Source organism: Notamacropus eugenii, chromosome 5, assembly GCF_028372415.1.
Source record: "Notamacropus eugenii isolate mMacEug1 chromosome 5, mMacEug1.pri_v2, whole genome shotgun sequence".
Classification (NCBI taxonomy): Eukaryota; Metazoa; Chordata; class Mammalia; order Diprotodontia; family Macropodidae; genus Notamacropus; species Notamacropus eugenii.
This window is the reverse complement of record NC_092876.1, coordinates 75652020-75675080: the sequence shown is the minus strand read 5'-3', so window position 1 is coordinate 75675080 and position 23061 is coordinate 75652020. Positions and strand designations below refer to the sequence as shown.

The following is a 23061-nucleotide window of genomic DNA, read 5'->3' as shown; positions in this document are numbered from 1 at the left end:
AATTTGGGCTCTGACACTACCTGTGTGACCTTGGCCAAGTCATTTAATGTCTATTTGCCTTAGTTTCTTCAAATATAAAATTGGGATAATAATTGCACCCACCTCCAGGGTTCTTGTGAGGATCAAATGAGGTAATATTTGTAAAATGCTCAGCACAATGCCTGGCACATAGTAGGCACTATATGACTGCTATTATCACCATTATTACTTCTATATCTTGACCTTGCAGAGCTGGGGCTTGAACCCACATCTTAGGATTCCAGTTCTAAGTGTTCTTACACAATACTGGCATCCATTCCTTGAAGACAGTTCTCATGACATGCCTCCCACCCCAGTCTTCTCTGCCTAAACATCTCCAATTCCTTCAAGCAGTATTTACATGCCATAGACCAGGGGTTCCATACCTTCAATTTGTCAATGTCCTTTCTAATTAAACACAATATTCTAGGTGTATTTGTTAGGTCTGACCAGGGTAGAGTCCAGCATGACTGTCACTTCTGTTGGACTAAGCATGAGACTGCTCTAAACAGTGACTAAGATGGCAGTAGGAAGGGGTTTTTTTATTCCCTTGTCACACTGTTGACTCATACTGAATTTGCAATCCACTAAGACCCCTAGAGCCTTTTCATCCAATTGTCCTCTAGTCACACCTTCCCCATTCTGTATTCATACAGGCCTTTTACCTCTATGAGACTCAGTTTCCTCTTCTGTAAAGCAGAAATCATACTAATTCCTCCCTCCCTACCTCAAGGTATTCATAAGATCATCACAATTCTGAAAGGGTTTGAGAAACTACGAAGCCATGGGATAGGAAGAGTGGGGTGGGGGATGGGGGCAATGCCACTGTTTTTAATCTCCTTTCTTTTCCTGATCTTTCCCCCATGACTAAACCTGGAGGGGTTGTGACCCCAGCATGGCTTAGAAGGCTTACTGTCCATTAACAGATGTAAGAAGAAGATAAACGAAAACATCCTTAATGTAAGTAACTGGCACAGGGAAGCAACAGACTAATTTTAGATTTAGCATCTGCTGCTCAGTATCAAAGATGCAAGTCTGTTTTCGGTTGCCAAAAAAGACAAATCATGTTCCCTCTGAACAGATGCTCTCGGTTCCCAAACCTGAGCTGGCCAATGTCTCCCCACCATCACGGTTGTCCAGCAATAGCAATCTTGGGGTGAGGTAGAATGAGAGGGCTTGTGCTTTCGGATTCACCTTGGTCTTGCAGAGAGAGAAATGAATGAAAGAATAAGTGAATGAATGAATGAATGAATGAATGAATGAATGAATGAATGAATGAAAAAGCATTAAGTATTTATTATGTGCCAAGCACTGTGTAAGTAGAAAAAGCTAGACACTCCCTGGTCTTTATGGAGCTCACGCTATAATTAGACGAGGCAACATAGAAAAGAAAGTTCAGCTAGAGAAAGAATGAAAAAGCCCAGAAGTCCTAAGTGGGCAGCAGAGACACAAATAATAATAAAAGTAATTTTTATTGTTCAGTCTTTTTGGTTGTTTGACTCTTTGTGACCCCATTTAGGGTTTTCTTGGCAAAGATACTGGAGTGGTTTTTATCATTTCCTTCTCCAGTTCATTTTGCAGATGAGGAAACTGAGGCATACAAGATTAAGTGAGTTGCTCAGGGTCATATAGCTAGTAAGTATCTGAGTCTGGATTGAACTTGAGTCATCTGACTCCAGATCTACTGCTCTATCCAGTGCACCACCTAGTTACCCCTAGATGTCCAGATGCTACCTAGCTGCCCAGATGACAAGGCCTAAAGGTTGTTTATATAATTATATCAGATGATTGTGCTGAGAGTCATCAGGGTATAAGGACAAGGTAATTAGTAAGATCTAGTAGTCTCCATCTCGGAAGAATCTCATCCAAGCTACCTGAGCAGACAGCCTAGATGAGTTCTGGGTAGCCCTTGCTAGGGGTAAGGGTGGGGAAAGGGAAGAGAGAGGGTGCCCTTAGTGAGAATAGGTCTTCCTGCCAACTGGCTACTACCATCTTCTATATGTGAAATCCAGAAGAGCAACTGCTAGACTGCAATGTCTAATCCTGTTCTGTTGCTAACTGACTGGGCGACTTTGAGCCAGTCACTTACCCACCACATGCTTCATTTCCCTCATTTCTAAAATATGCCTTTAAAAAAATTTTGATTTCAATGAGATAGGGCAGAGGTGTCAAACACATGGACCAGGGAGCTACAATACTCCCCAGTACATCTTCAACTAGAGGAAAACGGGAAGATCTCACAAAATAAATAAAAATACAATAAAACATAGATAACATTACATTTTAAAATTAAGTCAATATATGTCCTACAGGGATCCTTATGTACTGGTTAGTGGTGTCTCCCCACCCCACCCCTTCATATTTGAGTTTGACACTGCTGGTATGGGGAAATTCTTGTATACAAATGCCTTTCATTAATACCCATCTTCAACAGTTCTGCAACTTAGTCTTAAAGAGCTGCCTTGGATGTCGTGAGGTTGGGGACTTGATCAAGATCACACAGCCAGACTATGTCAGAGGTGAAGCTTGAACCTGGTATCTTCTGACCCCAAGGCCTGTTCTCATTACCACTACCACCACCACCATCCTTACCTGAAGTCATGATGATGATGATGATAGTGGTGATGATGGTGGTGGTGGTGGTAGTGGTGGTGGTGGTGGTGGTGGTGATTCACAGGTTTAGATATGCTTTAAAGTCTACAAAATAGCTTCCTCAGAGCAGTGCAGAGTGGTGAGGAAAGTGGTATGAAACTTATTATCCTCCATTCACAAAGGACGAAACAGATACTCAGAGAGGGAAAGGTACTCAACCTTACTTCAATGTCAAATGTCAGAATTGGAGGCAGGATTGAAACACACACCTCCTGATTCAAAGGTCTCTACCCTTCTCATCCACCATGCTGTTTCCCTGATAATACTTGCTCTGTCTACCTTGCAGAGTTGTTGAGAGGTTACAAGGAAATAAGGAGAGGAAACGGGACGTAGATACTGCACCAGGGACTGAGATGGTAGAGGGGAGACTTTAACTGCAGGTGTTGATTGGGGGGGGTTATGTGTGTGCAGAGGAAGGGGGCTCAGAGTAGGTGTTTTCCTGACTTGGGGACTTCCATATGATGCCTTAGCTGCTCTCTTAGGCTAGAACTTTCCTCAGTGCCTGGGACCTACTCATCCTGGAACATCCAATCACCCCTGCAGCCTTCTCATTCTGGAATATTCTTTGGCTAAGCCAGCCCCCTTTCCCATTGGTAAATTCCTCCTGGGGCCTCCATTTTGTGGAGAGACCCAAGGTCTTTATTCCCCTCCTGGCTCTGATTCTGACTTCTGCACTTTGACAAGATGCCCTCATTCTAGGTACTTCATTAACGCCCCCCCCACCCCAACCCCATCCGGCTAAAGCTCTCATTTATGTGTTGTCTATCCCCCTTAGAATGTGAGCTCCTTGAATGCAGTGTATGTCTTTTTTTTTGTTTGCTTTTTATATTTATCTCTAGCACTAAGCAGAGAGCTTGGCCCTCTCTTCCCCCCTTCCCCTTCTCCTCCTCTTCTTTCTCCTTCTCTCTTTTCTTTTCCCACAAAATCACCTTGTATGTATTTTGTATATAATAATAATAAGTTACCACAATAACATAGTGATTGCTAAATATGATCCCCACAACAACCCTGGGAGGTAGATTTTATCATCCCCATTTTACAAATGAGGAGACTAAGGCAAACAGTGTTTAAGTGATTAGCTCAAGGTGGAACAGCTGGTTGGTGTCTTAAGGCCAGATCTCAACTCTGGTTTTCCTGATTCTAGGCCTGGCACTCTATCCAAAGTGTAATATAAGAGGCCGACTGGCCAATATGTCTCCTATTCTTAGAGCATGTGCAGTATCTGCCTACTGCAATCTATAATGTGGAGGGTTGGTGAGCCGCCTTGAAATTCAAGGTGGAAGATCTGTTTCCCTTCTAGATTCAGAGCATGCACAGGTAGCCTGACTGTTTCCTCCCAGCTTGTTGGGTGGTGATAAAAAGCCTTTTGATTGGCTGCAAGACAGAAGAAACTGTACAGCTCCAATAGATGAAAATCCCACTCTTCTCCTTGGTGGTGAGGAAGGCTGGAATTGCTGTAAGCCTCTAAGTGGGGAGACATGGCAGAAGCCTCAACCTGCTGCCCATGACCATCCCATTGCCATGGACTTACGAACACGTGCGGCCTTTGATTCTTCTGTTCCTGTCCCTATCATTCATTCCTGATTTTAGGTGAATGTGTATTGGATGTGGATGGACCAGCTTACAATCACGTGAACCTCAAAAGGTTGGAAAAGCCAGGAGAGGTTCAGTAAGTGGAGTCCATGGTAGGGTGCACTAGTAGTCACAGCAGCTGAAGCTAGTGGGAAGCCCTGAAAAGTGGCCTGCTTGACCTGGTCCAACAAGAGATTGATCCAGCAAGGGAGACTACATAGCATACAGGCAAGTCTTCTATTGACTATGGGGAAGAATATCTTGTAGCAACCCTTTACATTTAAGTCATTCTTCCATGGACTAAGGGGGCATGTAGAGGGTTCCCTCACCCCCTACTTTGCATTTGGGGTGGTGAGGGATAGTTTTGTCTCTACTATGCTTCCTTCAGTAAATACCTCTGTGTAAAATCTAATTGATGGTGATTTTGGGGAGATATCAACTCATTGATTGATGATAATCATTGGGGGTAATCATTGTTCAATAAATGCTATTGATTAGTTGATTGACAAAGGCATAGACCCTGAGAACTCCTCTTTCATTGGGCAGTGAGTGTGCCTCCCTCCTGTAAATGTACTGAGGCCCCAATCAGTGACTTTGGTCTCTTCTTGTGTAGGAAAATGATGGTGGTAGTGGGGAGAAACATGGGCCTCGTGCACCCTGCCTTCCCATGCTGGAGAAAGAAGGAGTTAAGTGTTTTTGTAAAGGGCTTTGCAAATATGTCTTACAAAACAACATTTGGCTGATTTAAGTGTTAAAGAATCAGAAACATATGGATTAAATGTCCCTGAAGTTACGTATGGCTTTAAAAATTAGAAGAAAATGTACTGGGAACACACACACACATATCAAATCCACAGAGCCAAACCACACGGTGAGATAGATGTGTGGAGGCAGAAATCTTTCAAAAAGAGATCCCTTACATTCTTCAAAATCTCCTGATTTTGCCCTGTCCTCTCCTCCTCTTCTCCCCATTCCAGGCCGAATCCTGCACCCCCCACAGGCAAAGGGAACTCTGTTTGCTTCCCCCAACCAATCTTTCAGAAAGAAAGAAATTCCCAGGATAGTGGTGCTAACCACAGGACAGCCAATGCCAAACAGCTGGGAGTGGGGGGGGGGGGAGTAGCTAGGAGATCTGAGTGGCCAGATGGGTGGCCTCAGGTGGGGTGAAGCTGGGGATGCTGGTGTTGCCAAGGAGGAAACTAAGGGCACTTTAAAAAAAGCAAAATGAATGAATGAATGCATGCATGCATCCTCTTTCCTTAGGATGGACTCTGAATGGCAGGGCATTCCCTTTTTATTGGTTTGATTTGGGACTGGAGTGAGGGAGGGTTGATAAAACACTTTGCTTCCACCTGGCTCTAACAGCATGTTCTTTCCAAAATTAGGAGACAGGCTGCCTGAATATAAATCAGAGTAGTCTGTGGCTCCAGACCAAGCACAAGTATGGTCTAGATGCACATTGTTAGTTGTACTATAATCTCGGTGGTGTTGGGGTGAGGGTGGGGGGTTGAGCTGTGGAAGTGAGAGGGTAGCAGCCGATGCCAGTACCCTCTAAGAGAGCACCAATCTCTCCCACTCATAATATGGAGTTACAAAAGCAGCAAGAGCCCCAGGTTCCTGGGTCTGTTTTTACTAAACTGGTTCTCCTGTGGTGCCTGTAGAGGTGAGTGGGTTGACTGGAGGAAAAGCAGGAAATCCAGGTGAGAGGCAAGCTACTTCAAGGTCTTCCCTTCAGGACTAGCACTGACTGCAGATTTTCACTTTTTTAATGCCTAGAACTTAGTATACTGCTTTATATAGAGGAGACATTTAATAATAAATGTTTATTGAATTGAATTTGTCACCAAGCAATGTGGCCCTGGGGAGTGCACCAGGTGGTTCTCCTAGTACGTCTGTGTTCCCCTGAGTTGCATGTGACTATGGTAAAGGCTTATTCATCAGGCTGTGTTGTGAGATGCCTCAGGTCTTAAACACAGAGTACATCAAAGGACAGGAAAGAAATGACTTTATGCCAATGTTATCAACAATTCTGTCCTCAACAATACTTCCTTGCACCCTAACTTGTTTTCTGAGGCCAGAGTGTTTCACACAAGGTAAGACACAATGATAGTCAATAGTCGTGAGATTCCAACAACTACTTCAGGAATCCCCTCCTGGAATTTATACCTCCAGGCCTAGTTGGCACCCATGCTATCTCTTAAGGGAAAGTTAGCATGGATAAGAGTGGGGAGGGGCAAGTTAATATAGAAGTAAATTGCCAGGATGTGAACCCTTGTCTCTTACTGTCCAGAGTTATCTCTTTCCCTGGGCTTGTCACTTTCCCCAAATATCTTCCGTGGGTCAGGGGGCTTGGGACATGGAGGTCCCTGATAAAATGCACATGTTACTAGATTGGAGAGTCACAGAGACCAGGAGCACCTTACTGAGTCTGAAATAATTGATCAGATGAGACAGCCAAGTCCTGAGAAGCAGTCAGTGGAACTCAAGTCTTATCTTCAACTTTACCTAAGGTGAGTTTCAGTACTTGGGAGGTCAGGCTGAGCTAGAGCAATGGAAGAGGCTCTGAAGATGATCCTCATGAGGGTTCTGGGTCCCTTGGAGGCAGTGCAGAGAGGACAGCAAGTGGAAAGGGAAAGGGGAAAGGGAAGAGAAATGGGATGGACAAACCTGCCTGCTTCCTAGTTCTTTGTCAATCTGACAACCACGATCATAAAAAAACAACAATATTTCATGCTTATGATGGTGATTTTAATATTTTCTATGAATGTTATTAATAACACAAGTTTATGGTTATAGTAGGATGGTAAAAGAGAGTTGGACTTGGGAGTCAGAAGAACTGGGTGCAAGTACCTACCAGCACTACCTCTTACAAGGTGTGTAGTCATGGACCAATCTCTTCATATCAGTGAACCTCAATTTCCTCATCTACAAAATGGGAATAATAATATTTATATTACCTTTACACTCATCAAAAGGTTGTTGAGAGGGAAATACCCTCTGGATCTTAAAAACTTCAAAGAGGGGAAACCAGGTGGTGCAGTGGATAGAACCCCAGACCTGGAGTCAAATGCAGCCTCAGACCTTTACTAGCTGTGTGACCCTGGGCAAGTCACTTAACCTCTGTTTGCCCCATCTGTAAAATGGGAAGGTAAAGAGTAGAACAGGAAAAGCCCTAGATTTAGAATCTCAGGTCTTGGTTTTGAATCCCATCTCTGGCACATACTAATTGGGTGAGCCTGAGAAATTTGCTAAACCTCTCTGAGTTTCAGTCTCCTTGCTTCCAGTCTTCCCCCTCTCCAATCCATCCTCCACCTTCCAGAAGAATTTGTGGCTCCCAACTCTTGCCTCAAGGATAACACACAAACTCCTCAATTTGGCATTTAAAGAACCTTGCAATCTGGCTCCACGTTTATTTCACATTTCATGTTATCAGCCTTCTATATACAACATTCCATTCAAACTGGCTGACTTGCTGTGCATCAGAATTGGCATTCTTTCTCCTGTTTTTGCAACCCTTGCCCAGGTCATCATCCATACCTTGAATTTGAGCCTTCTTGACCTGTGTCTCTTAGGATCCCTTACTTCCTTTAGTGCTCACTTCCCTGGGCAGCCTTTCCCCATCCCTCCACATGCTGTGTTCACTCCCTCCTCATGTTATATGGACTGTTTACTTCTTTGTGCATTTAGCACATCCACTCAGTAGAATCAGTTGGTCAGTCAAGGAGAATTTATCAAGTACCTACTATGTGCCAGATACTGTTCTAGGTGCTGGTATCACAAAAACAAAAATGCTTTCATTTTCCCTTGCTTCCAAAGAGCTAGAATATAAGACCCTTGAGAGCAGGGTCCATCTTTCATATTGTCTTGGTATCCCTGAATCCTGCATAGTGCCCAACACATAGTAGGTACTTTAACAAATGCTTATAGAGTCCATGAAGGGGGTGGGGGTGGATGATAATACTTGCATTTCCTGCTTCTTAATGATGTAAAGAAATCACTTTCTAGACATTAGGAAACCATACAGATGCCAACTATAATGAGGTCAGGTGACACTGACGTTGATGAGCCTTTGAGGTCAGACATGGCAGAGGTCTCTCCTTTGTGTGAAAATCTAAAGAACTAGACTTAAAAGCTATTTTATCTTCTGATAGGTCAGTTTTGGTGAGGAATCTGTGAAGTCCCTTTGTCATTAGGGTCAGCTTTACCACAATGACCTAAGACATTTGGGGTGGATTGTGTCATCCCAAGATTTTCTTCCTCTTTTTAGATTGAAAGGGTAGAGGGCAAAGGCTAGATGGTGTGGCGGAGAGGAGTCCAGAATAGTAATCAGGAGACTCAGCCATGAAGTCCTAGAATCTACCATAAACTTACCATGTGACCTTGGAGAAGTCACTTGTCCTATTAGGACCTCCATCTTTTTCCTCTCTAAAATGAGGGGTTTGGACTAGAACAAGGGGGTCAAAGCCACAGCCTTTGGGTCTCACGTTGCCAAAACTTTTCCAAAGAGTGGTCAGAGTCAGATTAAAAATGTAGTTAGGGAATATTTAACAAATTAAAAAATACAACAATAAAACATAGATAATGTGAACATGTGTCTTTCTAAGTCACTATCTCCCCACAGGGATCTTTGTAAAGGGTCTGGTGGCCTCTGAAGGCTTTCAATGTCCCTCCTCAATTCAGTATTCTAGGATTCTGAGTCTATGAGGCAAGAGTAACCAAGAGGAGAGAGGAAGGAGAATGACTGGCATATCTACACACATCCAACCTCAGGTCCAGCAACAGGGGAATGCCCAACCTATGCCCACTCATGGTCAATGGAAAAGGGAGCACAGGATCATGTGTGCCTTCCTCAACACATGTGGGGGCTGGGCCTACCAGGGGTCCTGATCCTGTTCTTGCAGAGCTAATGACGGAGTGGCTCAGGCAGGAATCCCAAATCCCTGTTCTCAAAGTGAGATCTGATGGACAGAGGCTGTTTCTATGTTTCTAATTCCACCCAGGGCCCCATGCCCAGCGGATGGGCTGGGACTGGAGAAACACTCGATTCTGACCATGAATCCTGGGAAAGAGGGTTATGGGGGAGGCAGAAAGGTGGGGGGTAGGGGGGAGGAGGGCACCCCACCCCTGACACTGCATGGCCTTTCCTGGGAAATTACACAATGCACGTTGCCTTCCAAAGAGCAAATTTCGAAAACTGCTGCTTTTAATAACTACTCCAGCCCTGTTTTGCGATGGCACCGTGGGGGAGGTTTCCAATCCAGTGCGGTCTGGGAGGTGGCTTTACTAGGCTGTTTACACAGCAGCCCTGACGTGCATGCCAGCCACTCTTCAGTCCCCACAGCCTATTCCTGGCAGTCAACTGGGCTGAGCTCTGACTTCAGTTTGGGGGTGGGGCGGGGGGCAGAAGCTGCTGTCTACTCCTGTAACAGCCTTCAGCTAGTGGGATCAGAGGGCCTTGGGGAACCCTGAAGCTTAGCTCCTTCTCCTCACTAGCAACCAATGAGAGTGAGCATCATGCCACCCCTGTCCCCCTTCACCTGCCATCTCAATGAGCCTGGCTCCCTCTCAGAGTAGGGACCTCAGACACCTCTCAGCAAAGTCTTCCTATGTTAGGATCCAGCAGGCTCTGACATAGGCCTGCTTGAGACAAGGGATCAAAAGACATCAGATACAGTTGTTGCTGATCTTGTGACACAGGAATCATGGTCCAGTCCTTTGGGATCCTCTCCCTAAGATATCCAGCCGCCAGCACAAGGCTTTCCCAGGGACCCATGATACTGGGGAACATTGGCCTAGAGAAGGCTAGCCTGATAACCAGCTGTATTTATCAGCCACAAGGAGCTCTTTCCTTGGGTCTCTTCTTGCCCCTTTGTCAATGCACTCAGTCCCAATGAGCCAGTTTAGGAAACACCAGTCCAGAGCCTCAGGGAATCTCTGCCTACCAGGGATCTAGATTGTTCTCCCTGTTAGGGTTGTTACTGCTAAATTTCTTTTCTGCCCTTCATAGCTCAATTGCCCTGCCTCCCAGATGACAGCCATATTTGGCAGGGAATACAAGATGGGCTCTTTTTTTTTAAAACAGAGAGCAGACATATGACAGGTGAATCTGATGATGATCATCAGATGGGGTAAAAGCAGGCAGGTAGGTGGATGGTTGAAGAGTGGAGATAAGTATTTGGGATTTTCCATCTCTCATCCTGGGAAAAGGAGATCTCACAGGCTGGACAAATGGTGAGGGGCAAGAAGGAAGTTAGGCAAGGGGATACTTTTGGAAGTGGATGGGGTGAAAAAGCACTATATTTGGAGTCAAAAGATTCGGGTTCAAATCCTGACTTTCACCTCTGTAAGCTCAGGCATCATTTCACCTCTGAGCCTCAATTTTCTCAATTTTTCAATTAAAAAATGGGGATGACAATACTTCCACATTCCACAATCTACTTTTCAAGGTTATTTCAAGGATCAAATGAGATAGTACATATAACATGTTTTATAATCCATAAAGGACGATAAAAATGCTAGTAATTATTAGTGGAGGTCTCTCCCACATGCCCCCACCTCTATTTTTATCCCTTTTTTCTCCTAATTTCCCCTCATTTCCACAATGATATCTCCTCACTCCTCTCAACTGAAATGCAGTCATTTTCTAAGGAACTGCTGCTGAAAGTTCCTTAATGGGAGGAGCTCGATATACAGCAAAATCCTGGTTACTACATTTCTAGATGTGGGATGATGAGTCTCAGTTTTCTCATATGTAAAATGGGGATAATTAACAGTTATTGTGAAGCTCAAAAGAAGTCTATATGAAGTGACTTATAAACATATTAGTGAGATATAGAAATGTTATTTGCTATTAATGTTTTGATTTAACCCCCCTTTTTTTTCACTAAGGTTTTGAGAGATGCCTTCAGGAAGCCTAAAGAGCTTTATGAACTGAACCATAATTAAGGCTCTTGATTTTTTGACAAGGAGGTCAGAATGTATACATTCAAAGAAGTGTTGATCTCTTCAGAGACGTCTCTGTGGGGAGATGCACCCTGACTCTGGCAGTGTCAAGCCTCAGTGCCCTTCATGGTTTTCTAGACTCTCTGACAGCAGCTAAATTACCTGGTCCCTTGGAATGCTGGCTATAGCCTCCCCAGAAAGCAGCCAAGCAGCCTCTGCATGAAGACCTGCAGCGATGAGGAGCCCACCATCTCCAGAGGCAATGGTGGCCACTTGGGGACAAGTCTATTTATCAGGCAGATTTGCTTTGTCTCTAATTAAATGCTGTTACTTTGCACCTCATTCCTAGTTCCTGCTCTTGAGGGTCAAGCAGAATAAATTCCAGTTCTCAAGTACACTCTGAAGACTTATCTTCTCCACGTTCCCTTCAACTGATCCCCATAAGGTACAGTTTCCAGTTCTCTCCCCATCCTCTGGAGAGAAGGGAAAGAAGCATTTATTTCTTGTTTAATTGCTTTTCAGTCACATCCAACTTTTTGCGACCCATTTGAGGTTTTCTTGGCAAAGATTCTGGAGCTGTTTGCCATTTTCCTTTTCCAGCTCATTTTACAGATGAGGAAATTGCCAAACAGGGTTAAGTGACATGTGTCCAGGGTCACCTAGCTAGTAAGTGTCTGAGACTGGATTTGAACTCATGAAGATGAATCTTCCTCATTCTACGCCCAGCACTCTATCCACTGTGCCACCTAGCTGCTCCAAACATTTGGGCACTTACTGTGTGCAAAGTACTATGTTCTTTTATACATATTATCTCATTTGATTCTCAAAAGAACCCTGTGAGGTAGATGATGTTTTTATCCCCGTTTTATAGTTGAGGAAACTAAGACAGAGGTTAAGTGACTTGTCCAGGGCTGACACAGTTACATTTGAATTTGGGTGTTCCTGACTACCAATCCAGTGCTCTATCTTTGATGCATGGGGGTCCAGCCTGTCAATATTCCTCCCCAAAATGTGATGTTCAGAAAGGAGCACAATACTCCAGACATGATCCATAACCAGAATTGTGCTGGAGCCAGCTCTCAAGAGACATTAAATTTTTGCTGTGAGGATTTACACTTTTGAAATTACACCTTGGCGAACACTACAAAGTAGGGCTTTGTTTATTATTTTGTTGATTGTTTAGACTCAAGAAAGTGAGGTCTGCTGGTAGATGCTTAACAACCAGCTCTCCAAAAGGCAGAAGTTTTAAGACCTGTGACTAGAAAGAAAAAATTCTTAATCATAGGATCAAAGTGATCATAAATGATAAAATAGATCATTTCAATTACAAAAAAAAATAACTTTTTCATGAACCAAACCAATGGAAGATAAAAAGGAAAAAACTGTCAAGTGGAAATGAATCTTGGCATCAGTCATCTCTCCTAAAAGCCTATTGTGTGTGTGTGTGTATCTATATATTTATAAACACATTATGCCATTGGTCATTTCCTAATAGAAAATCTTATATTAATTGATGCAGAGTAAAATGAATAGAACCAGAAAAAACAATGTATACAATTACTATGATGATGTAAATGGAAAGAAAAAATGAAAGTGACCCCTACATAATTTTACTGACCAATCTTAGTTCCTGGGAAGGGCTAAGAAAAGGTACCTCCACTGCTTCTTTGTGGAGGTAGGGGGGACTATGGGTATGGAATACTGTATGTGCTGTCAGAGAAGGCTGATGTGTTGGTTGATTTTGCTAAGCTGCCTTGTCTTTTATTCTTCTTTTTTTTATTACAAAGGATGGCTCACTGGGCAGGGAAAGGGGAAAGACACTTGGAAATTAAGATACACACACACATATAAATGATATTGGTAAAAAAAATTAAAAAGCAAATGATGACATTAAAAAGAGGGAATGAAAGCTATCACAAACCTCATAAAAAGACTCTAATTCACCAATAAAAATTAAAACAGTTTTCAGGTTTCCCCTTACACCCATCAAATTGTCAACAATGATAAAAAGGGCACAGAGTCAATGGAAGAAGGGTTGTGGGGAGACAGGCACATTAACACACTGTTGGTGGAGCTGGGAAGAGGTCTGGAAAGCAAAATGAAATTAGGTGAGAAAAGGGACTAAAATATTCAAATCCTTTGGCCTGGTACTATCATTGCTTGTTTGTTTACGCCCCTAAGATGTCAAAGACAAAAAGGCCCCATACATAGCAAAATATGGCAGAATTTTTTGTGGTAGCTAAAGAAAAAAAAGGAAACAAATGGGGTCCCCAAGATTTAGTGCATGGCTAAATAAATTGTGGCATCTGCATATAATAACAGGAAGTATGACGTAATGGATATAGAAATGGCATTAGATTCAAGGAGACCTGGGTTTAAATCCTGCCTCTTACACAAACATATTGGCTATATGACCTAAGGCAAAATCACTTAAGATCCATGCCAATGCCAATTGTCCAAGACTATCCATCCCAAAACAATTGCTAATAGGCTTTTATAGAAGGAGGAATGCTTAAATTTTTTTTCTCAGTCACTGAGACCCCTTTGGCAGTCTGATGAAGCCCAAGGACCCCTTTTCTGAATAATATTTTTAAATGCATAAAAAATACATAAGATTGTAAAGGAAACCAAGTATACTAAAATATAATTACCAAATATTTTTTTAATTTTAAAAAAGATATTTTTAAAGTTCATGGATGCCAGGTCAAGAATACCTGCTTTTGAGGCAGTTAGGTGGTACAGTGAAAAGAGCATCAGTCTCAAAGTTGGGAGAATCTGAGTTCAAATCCAGCCTCAAGAATTTGCTAGCTCTGTGACCTTGGGCAAGTCACTTAACTCTGACTGCCTCCAAAAATAAAGTAATTCAACATTAGAAAAAAGAACGTCTGCTTTTAGGAAATCAAAATTCTGGACCCTCTCTCACCCCAAATAAATAATTGAATGTTATTTCATCATATGCACTTCACACAGTGCCTAGCACATAGTAGGCACTTAATACATGTTTATTGAGATGAAATAGTGAATATGAGGAATTCAGAGAAACTTGGGAAGGCATACAAACTGATTGGAAAGTAAAACAAGTAGATTCGGGAAAATAACAACCATTGTTACGTAAAGGAAAATGGCACTAAAAGACATCAAAATTCAGATGAATTCAACGACCAATCTCAATATCCAGAAGACTAGGGGATGAAACATATTTCCCTCATCTTGATAGAAAGGTGCTAGCCAATGGAGATGGGATGGCACATAACATATTTGGGTTCATGTTTGCTTACCTGTTTCCCTTTGTTAAAAGGGAGAGGGTTTTTTTGTTTGTTTTTAGTGGAATTATTGAAAATTGACAGCTAAGGGATGCGACAGTATCCAGAACTCTGAGCCTGGAGTAGGAAGACTTCTCTTCCTAAGTTCCAATCTGGCCTCAGACACTAGCTGTAGGACCCTGGGAAAGTCACTTTAACCCTGTCTGCTTCAGTTTCCTCATCTTTCTCAAAAGGAGAAGGAAACCAAATCATTCCAGTATCTCTGCCAAGAAAACCCCAAATTGGGTCACAGAGAGTCAAACAAGTGATACAACTGAACAAAAGGTAAAAATATACACAAACACATATGTGCGTGTATATACACAAACACACACATTAATAAAACATTTTATAAAACCACTTTGATGAAATCAGAGCCTGGTAAGTCTAAAGCCCCTCCCTGTCCTCCCTCTAGGCCAGTGGCTCCATCACAAAAGCTGCCCTCTTTGGTTATGGCCTTGAGAGCTGTTGAGACATCACCCAAGAAAACTGGTCCTTCTCCTTGAGTCAGGCCTCCTCAAACAGACGCTCCCTTATGCTGGGAGCCGCACAGAGCTGCCCTGTTTCCTCCTGCTGCTCTGACTTCCTCCTCTGTTTCTGTCCATTCCAATATACTGCAGAAGCCAGCACCAGGGAAACAGCTGGCAGGATCAGGGACCACAGAAGACAGACTCTGGGAGGGGAGGGAGGTCAGGGGGAGCCAAGGCTGGGGAGCCCCACTCCGGGGGGTCCAGTTTCCTGGCCTTTTTGCAGATGATAAATCTTTTTTTTTTCTCAGAAAAGGTGGGAAAACTATGCCTTGGAGCCTGGATCCTTCTGTCTGTTCTCTTTGATGACTGGATCTCAGGGCTAGGAAGTCAAAGACTGGCTCTCTCAGAAACCAATGTTGTGCTATGTTTCCCTGCTATAAAAATGCTCTCCCAATTACCTACCTTTTCATTAAAAATGTAGGTAGCTACATGGCGTAACAGAGAGAATGCTGGACTTGGCAGGAAGAAGAGTTTGGAGCCTGCCTCAGACACAGGGTGACCTTGGGCAACTCATTTAATCTCTGCCTGCCTTAGTTTCCTCATCTACAGAATGGGCACCATGATAGCACTTACTTACCAGGATTGTGAGGATCAAATGAGATTACATATGTAAAGTTCTTTACAAACCTTATAGCGCTGTATAAATGCTGGCTATTCTTACTACAGACATCATTGGACACCAGTGGCATCTCATTATAAAGTTCTTTCCCTTGCGGTAAATGTGCCTCCTGCACATACCCTGCCACTGCTGCAAGGCCCTGTCCACTGATCCCCCACTTCCACCATTACTCACATCCACATTGTACTAGGACGTCAGTGGGTACTCTGTAGGTGAGAAAAGTGAACATATCAGAAGGTCTAGGTTCGAATTCTGCTTCCTCCCATATTTTTTTTTTTTTACCACCTCTTTTCAAATCACTGAAACCTCTCTGGGCCTCAGTTCCTAAATAGGATTGGATAAGATGATCCTTTCTACCTCTAGACCTATGTCTACCAAAGTAATGGGCCCTGGATAAATGTCTCTGGATGGAAAGGCAGTGTGCGGCAGGGCATAGATGTTAATAGCATTAATATCTGGGGCAAAGATGAGGTGGGCCCTCAAATCATTTTTTTAAAGACAAATTCTACTAGGAGAGATTGGAAAGAACTCAGAATATTGAACTGTACAAGAAAGGGTAGACTCCAAGACAATTTGAGGCAGCTAAGCCACCATCAGAAAGGAGGAGCCAAGCACGGTTTGGTCTGGTCCCTGGCACAGTGCTTGGACCATAGTAGAAGCCTAACACTGGGAAATGGGTGTGGTGGGGCTCCATGGTCGCTGCCTATCTGAGCTAATTATACTTGTCAACCAGGGAGGAAGCTCAGTTGTTTTTCCATTGCTGAAGGAATGCTAGTGATGACAGAGCCCGATAAATTTCAGCACCCTGAGACAAAGCCTCCAGTTGCACTGCCTAGTTATAGTTTATGGGTAGTAGATAAAGTTCCGAATTAGTTGGAATAAGGGAAGGTTTAGTCCCAGTACTTTCACTAGTTGTGTGACTGAGAGTAGAGCTCTTCCACTCTCTGTGCCTCAGTTTATCCTCCTGTGAAACAAGGGAATTGGATTTCCACGTACCCAGTCTGCTCCGAGGTTTCTTGCCAGTCTACCATTATGCCCAGGCCATATTATGCCCTGGTCATTTACATATCAAGCCTATTCCGAATTTGAGGGCCCTTTTCCCACAAGGCAGATGGGACCAAAGTCCCCCAAGACCTGCGGTGGTGGTCACAATGAGAGCTGTCATTTCTACTACACTCTCAGGTTTACAAAAAGCTTTCCTTCACAACAGCCCCAGGAGTCAGGTAGTGTGCCCCCATTCCCATATCACAGATGAGGATGTCAAGTTTCAGGGACACAAAGATAATTGTAATAAACTGGTGGGTTCGCTGGATCGGCAATCAAAAGGCTTGGGGCGGATCCCAGCCCTGCCATCTCCTATCTGTCCCCAATCTGGGCCTCAGTTACCTTACTTGTAAAATAAGGTCATTAGACTAAATGGTCTTTAAGGTTCAGGGGTCTGCTGTTTAACTACCAGCTGGGGGGGCAGGAGCGGGTGGGAATATGACACATTTGAGACTTTAATCTGCATTATTAATGTTTTTTCCATCACTTTCTTAAGTCTAGAAAATCACAAAACAAGAAACCAAGCCCTGGTTTATAGCATTTGCAGATTTCTGAAGTAAAGGCACCCCCTGAAAATATTACAATTGGCTCCCATAAGGAGCTGACTTCAGCATCCACTTGGGTCCCTGCCAGTTCTAATTACTGTGATTTTATGACTCACCCAAGGTTACTCAGCTGGCACGTGTCAGAGCTGAGATTTGAACCCAGGCCTCCTGACTAAGGCTAGACTATGCAGACACATGGAAGTGATTAGAAAAAAACAAAACAAAATAAAACACTGAGGCTCAGAGGAAATCTCCCACTATGGAAACAGGGGCAGGGTCTAAAAGGAACAGGAACCAGAGAGTTAGCAAGTCAAGAAGCCGGGTTTTCTCAGGATACTAAACTCGAAGGAATAGAGGCAGAAGTGAAGACTGAAGTGGAAGCAGAGATCTCAAGCCAAAGAGGTCTGTGCCAAAGAAATCAATTAGTAATTATGAATTTAATAATTTTATATTTTTATATATAAATTATAAAATTAGTATAGAATATATGTTTATGTAAAATTTATATTAATTTCAATAATTTTAATTATATCTAATCATATAAAGAAATATTAACTATTCTATCATTGTTATTACACCATACTGATGACTCACCTTGAGCTTTCTGTCCACTCAAACCCCCAGATCTTTTTCATATACAACCTAACCTATATATACTATACACTACATAGGGCTTCCATTGCCCTCTATGACTTCTTTAATCTAAGTGTGGATAGGTTAGGGTTAGGCAGGGGCATGTTGCCCAGGAAGGCAGGAAAAAGTAGGTTTGTCATGGCAGGGATGCGAAGCCACTAGGGGCCAACCCAAAGGTATTTGGGGTAGGGACAAGGGAATGGTGCAGGATCACCGAAAGAGACAAGGGGCAACAGAGGGTAGGAAAACAGAACTTTTTCTACATGATGGAGTAGAAAGAAACTGAGGCTCAGAGAAGTTGTAACAATGACCAGCCCTGGTCACACAGCGATTAAGTGTCATGGGTAGTATTTGAACCCAAGACTTCCTTCCTCCATAGTCATCATTATTGGTGCCATATTTCAGTCTGCATTCATCAGCTGTTCAGAGGAAGAGAGGTGAGCCCCTGGTCTCACCTCATCTTGGGTTCAGTTCCGGGGTCACATTTCAAGGGGAGCATTTGTAAGCTATTAGGGATCCATCCTCCCCCTCAGTCTACTCTAGTGGTTGAGACACGTCCTGGATGAGAACATTTGTTAAGAGGGAACATAATGTGTCTTTGAAGATAGACTCACATCTTTGATTTCAAGCAGAAGACCGTGGATTATAGACTTAGAGTTGGAAGGGACCCTAGACATTGTCTAGTCTAAGCCTCTTATTTTGCAGATAGAGAAACTGAGGCAAGGAGAGGTAAAGTGATCTTCTCAAGGTCATACTGTCAGTAAAGGAGAAGAGGTCATCTGGACCCACAGCCAGAGGTCTTTCCACTGAATTAGGCACTGTAATATACAGTAGTAATGCTTTTCTTCTTATGTTTACTATGATCATTAAATAGCATTTTTATAGTGCTTCAAGGTTTGCAATATCCTTTGCAATCATTATCTCATTTGATACTCACTACCACACTAGGACATAGGTGCTGTTTTTATTATCCCCATTTTACAGATTAGGAAACAGAGGCAGGCAGATGAAGGGAGTTGCCCAGGGTGACACAGTTAATAAGTCATAATAATGAATGAATAAATGCTTGTTGATAGACTGAGTGTCTACATCTAGAATATGGGGACCAGGATCATGTTGCCCACTCACTCTTCTTTTCCTTAGAACTAATGAATTCTAAGGAACTCAGTTCAAACACTGCTTGAACACAATTCAAACATGAGGTGCATGACAGAAACTGGTGGAAATCAGAAGAAAGGCTTGGATTCTTCCTCTGGCTCAGCCACTCACTAGCTATGTAACTTTAGCCAAATTATTTTATGTCTCTGAGCTAGGATCCAGACCTCTCTACCTGTCTCTCAGGGGTGTAGTAGGGACAAGTGCAATCATGTGGTAGCAGGCATTTTGAATCATCAATTGCAATACAAATGTTAGAAATTATTTTTATTTTTGTTGAATCAACCCTAAGATTGAGTCTATGTGGGGCATTAATTGCTGGTAAAGAATCTAGCAAGGATGATCATCACCCACTCTCCAAGAGATAATGGAGGAAGCTATGCTGATGAGACTTAGGTGGTCAGCAGAGAAAAGAAATTTTGAATTTGAAGAGAAAAGAAAATCTGAATTCCGAGTCTCCCACTCAAACACCTTCCATGGCTCACCATTGCCGAACAAATAAACTGACTTCCTTAAACCAGCATTCAAGAGCTTTTGTAATCTAACTCCAAAGGGTATTTTCAGCTTTTTCTCTCAGCATTCCTTTTCACCCTGTTTAGGCTTTGGCCAAACTGGATGGACCAAACACTGGTAGAATTTTCCTACCTCCATGCCTTTGACCATGCCATACCTTCTAACCTTATTTCAAAAGAATATAGTGGAAAGGGTCAGAAGACCTGGGACTGAATCCTGGCTCTGCCTCTGACTGACTACCTGTGATCTGGTATAACTTATCTCCCTTCTATGGACCTCAGTTTCCTCATCTGTAAGATGAGAGGACTGGACTCAGTGACCTCTAAGCTTTTTTTCTACCTCTAAATTTTACAATCCTGCAATCCCTCAGGTAGGATATAAGTTCCTTGAGGTCCGGAACCATTGCATTTCAATCTTTTTATCCTTAGTCCCCATCACAATGCCTGGGACAGTGTGAGAGGGACTCTACACCATACCTATAAATGAATGGTAGTGAGTAGTGAGAAGCCAGAGCAGAAGCCAATGAGATCAAGTGACTCAGAGGGTCAGGAAAGCCCCCAGTCCCCTGGAGGGTCGTTCCGTTTCAGCCAGTACAGGGAGTCACAGAGAAGCCTTGATTTATAGCCCTTGGGGGTGGGGAACTCAGAGGAATCTCTGCCTTGGGCTTGGAAGCAAGAAGAGGACTAGGCTTAGGATGGCTCATTCTCGGCAGAAAGGCTGGGCTCTAGAACAGGCAGGCCCAAGGCCCTTGGACCAAGGGATCCATCAGCCCTGCTTGTCTCCTATTGGCTCCATCAAGGGGACCTCCGGGGCCTGTACTGATGCTTTGCACTCTCCAGCGGAGTGGAGACTCAGTGGCCCTTCAGTCTTGGAGAAAACAAGTTTCAGAGACTATGAGGAGGAGGATGTGTTTCTTTTACAACTGAGGAGGATAACAGGAGTCAAAGGGGAGAAAATTGGTCAGAGGCCCAAGGGAAGCATTGGAAAATCACAGATACTGATAGTCAGAACAAGGATCTACTCAGCCTCTGACTACCCTGGGCCCAGGAATCTGAATCTCCCTCAGATTTTTTTCAAAATAACAAAATAGACTATTAATTAAATTATATATATATGTATTATATGAATATATAATAATAAATACATAAATTATATATAAATTAAATTAATATAAGTTAAATAAGAAAGTAAATAAGACTAATCCTATAAGGCAACTATCTCTGATTCTCAGCTCCAGAAAAAGCCACTGGTCCATGTTCCCATGGGAAGGTAGAAGCCAGGGGAGTTAGAAACCACATAAAACAGAATGCCCCTAGGACAGTGCTCAGACCTGGCTAGGAAAATGCCCTTCCCTTCCCCCCCACCCCCCATTTGCTGAAATGAGCCTCTGATTTCCCATTCAAAGATTCCACCAGTTTGCTCATCTGTAAAATGGGGTGAACATCTGTTTCACTGCCTACCTCATAGGGGTATTATGAAGAAAGTATTTTTAAACTAAACGATTCAGAATTTGAAGGCAGAGGGCCTGGGTTCAAAGTCTGGTTCAGCCACTTACTACATAGGCAGGCTACTTAACTCTCCTGTGCTTCAACTGTTCTCATCTGCAAACTTCAAAGCCCAGCCCTTTGACTCCATGCCATAGGGTGGAGTTCTGGAGAAGGGCCCTTAGAAGCCATCTCATCTAACTCCCTCATTCTGTAGACAAGAAAACATCAATGGTCTGCTCAAGTACCACCTCCTAGAGGAAATCCTTCCTGACTGCCACCCTCATGCCCCCTCCCCCCAGTTCATAGCTCTAGAACTGGAAGAAACCTCAAAAATCACTGCAACTCCCATCTTTTACAGAGGAGGTAACTGAGACCCAAAGGAGTTACACATGGGTAGTGAGTGGTAGACACCAGACTGGAATCCAGGGGCTCTAGAGTGTGGCCCATTCCACTGCACTTTCTGACTCTTTCTTCCACACAGGGCCCACCTAGTTCAATTTCCTTATTTGTCTATCAGGATTTCTTGAGTTCACTAGCTTCGGCATAAATATGGTGAGCCCTTGGGAGTAGAAGGGCCACCATATTGCCTAAGAAGGGATTAACTGGCTTGGGTCAAAAATGGAGCAGTTCATAGTTCCCATGCTGATCAGTAATGGGGCAGTAGCCCCTGCATTTCAAGCCTGGGCAAGATACAGAAAGAAGAGAGCAGGAGAGAGGGACAGGAAGAGACGAGAGGAGAGGAGAAGGGAGGGGAGGGGAGGAGAGGCAAATAGAGGACAGCAGAGTAGAGGAGAGGGGAGGAGAGCAGAGGAGAGGAGAGCAGAGGAGAGGAGAAGGTGGGGTAGAGGAGAGGAAGGGAACAAGGGAATGGGAGGAGAGAGTAAAGAAGAGGAGAAGAGAGGAGAAGAGGGGAGGAGAAGAGAGGAGAAGAGGGGAAGAGAAGAGAAAAGGGGAAAAAGAGAGCTTTATAAGAGCTACCTAATGAACCAGATGGCAAAAATAATGCTAATGTGTCAAATAATTATGAAAGGAAGAAAAGTATACTTAGAATGGAATTTTGAAAAACCCATTTTGAGTTGTATGGCACAAGCCCAACTAACAGACAATCCAAACACAGTAATTAAAATAAGCTAGTACCTGCTATAAACATCATGATAAGAAGGAAAAATGACACTATCAGGGAAGAGCAGGTGTCAAAAACCACTGGGGCAGAAGTTCCTTGAGAAAACCATTAAAAACCCATGGAAAGACACTTGGCAATACCATCAACATCTGGCCAATCCAAGAAGTAGAAATTCAAACACTGTCACCCAATTAAAGGTAACCAAAAAAGAGAGCTGAGGAGTGGAATCTGGACAAATAAAAGGCTGGAAGATGTTCTTAATACCTTTAAGAAACAAAAGCAAAAGCCCAAAAGGGTCTGCTGATCCAGGGAGTCAAAGTAGCCCTCAGAGGAGCAGTCAAGTCAACAACCAGCCATTAATATACAAGGGGCAGGGGCTTCTCCACCTATGTTTATGGTTCACTTTGTCAGCATGGGGGTCTACAAGTCACTTCTCAGTATTAGGTTTTTAAAGACATGAGATACAATCCATAGAATTACAAAGGAAACCAGTTTTATAGAAATACAGTGAGTAAACATTTTCCCCACCCAAGCCTGGCTTGAGAACCTTTGTTGAGAAGATGATAAGGAGCATAGAATGACCAGGTAGAGGATGAGGGTGACCAACTTCTGGTCATTGATATAGGGCTGAAAGAAATCCAACACAACAAAAACTCAAGTTGGATCAAGTCTAAAGCATTAAGTTTGTCTGTCATTTAATATAGCACAATGAATGACAGAATATTTATGCAAAGGAGATAAAACTAAAATACTCTCTGGTACAAGTGGAAAATTAGCATATACATAATTTTGTTTGTTTTAAGGTTTTCAAAGTACATTGCAAATATTCTTTCATTTGATCCCCATGACAACCCTGGGATATAGGTATTATTATTATTTACCACTCCCATTTTACAGATGAGTAAACTGAGGCAGAGAGGAAATGA

At 43.1% G+C, this 23061-nt stretch overlaps 1 protein-coding gene and 1 long non-coding RNA gene across 8 annotated transcripts in view; one reads left to right on the top strand and one right to left on the bottom strand.

The window, feature by feature from the left end:
- Positions 1–23061, bottom strand: part of HIVEP3 (HIVEP zinc finger 3) — a 656876-nt gene that overhangs the window by 163522 nt on the left and 470293 nt on the right. The gene's annotated exons all lie outside the window — the stretch shown is intronic.
- Positions 5913–11579, top strand: LOC140504592 (uncharacterized). Its single transcript, XR_011967155.1, has 3 exons — positions 5913–6335; positions 6633–6752; positions 11131–11579. It is a non-coding gene; the product is annotated as an uncharacterized lncRNA (long non-coding RNA).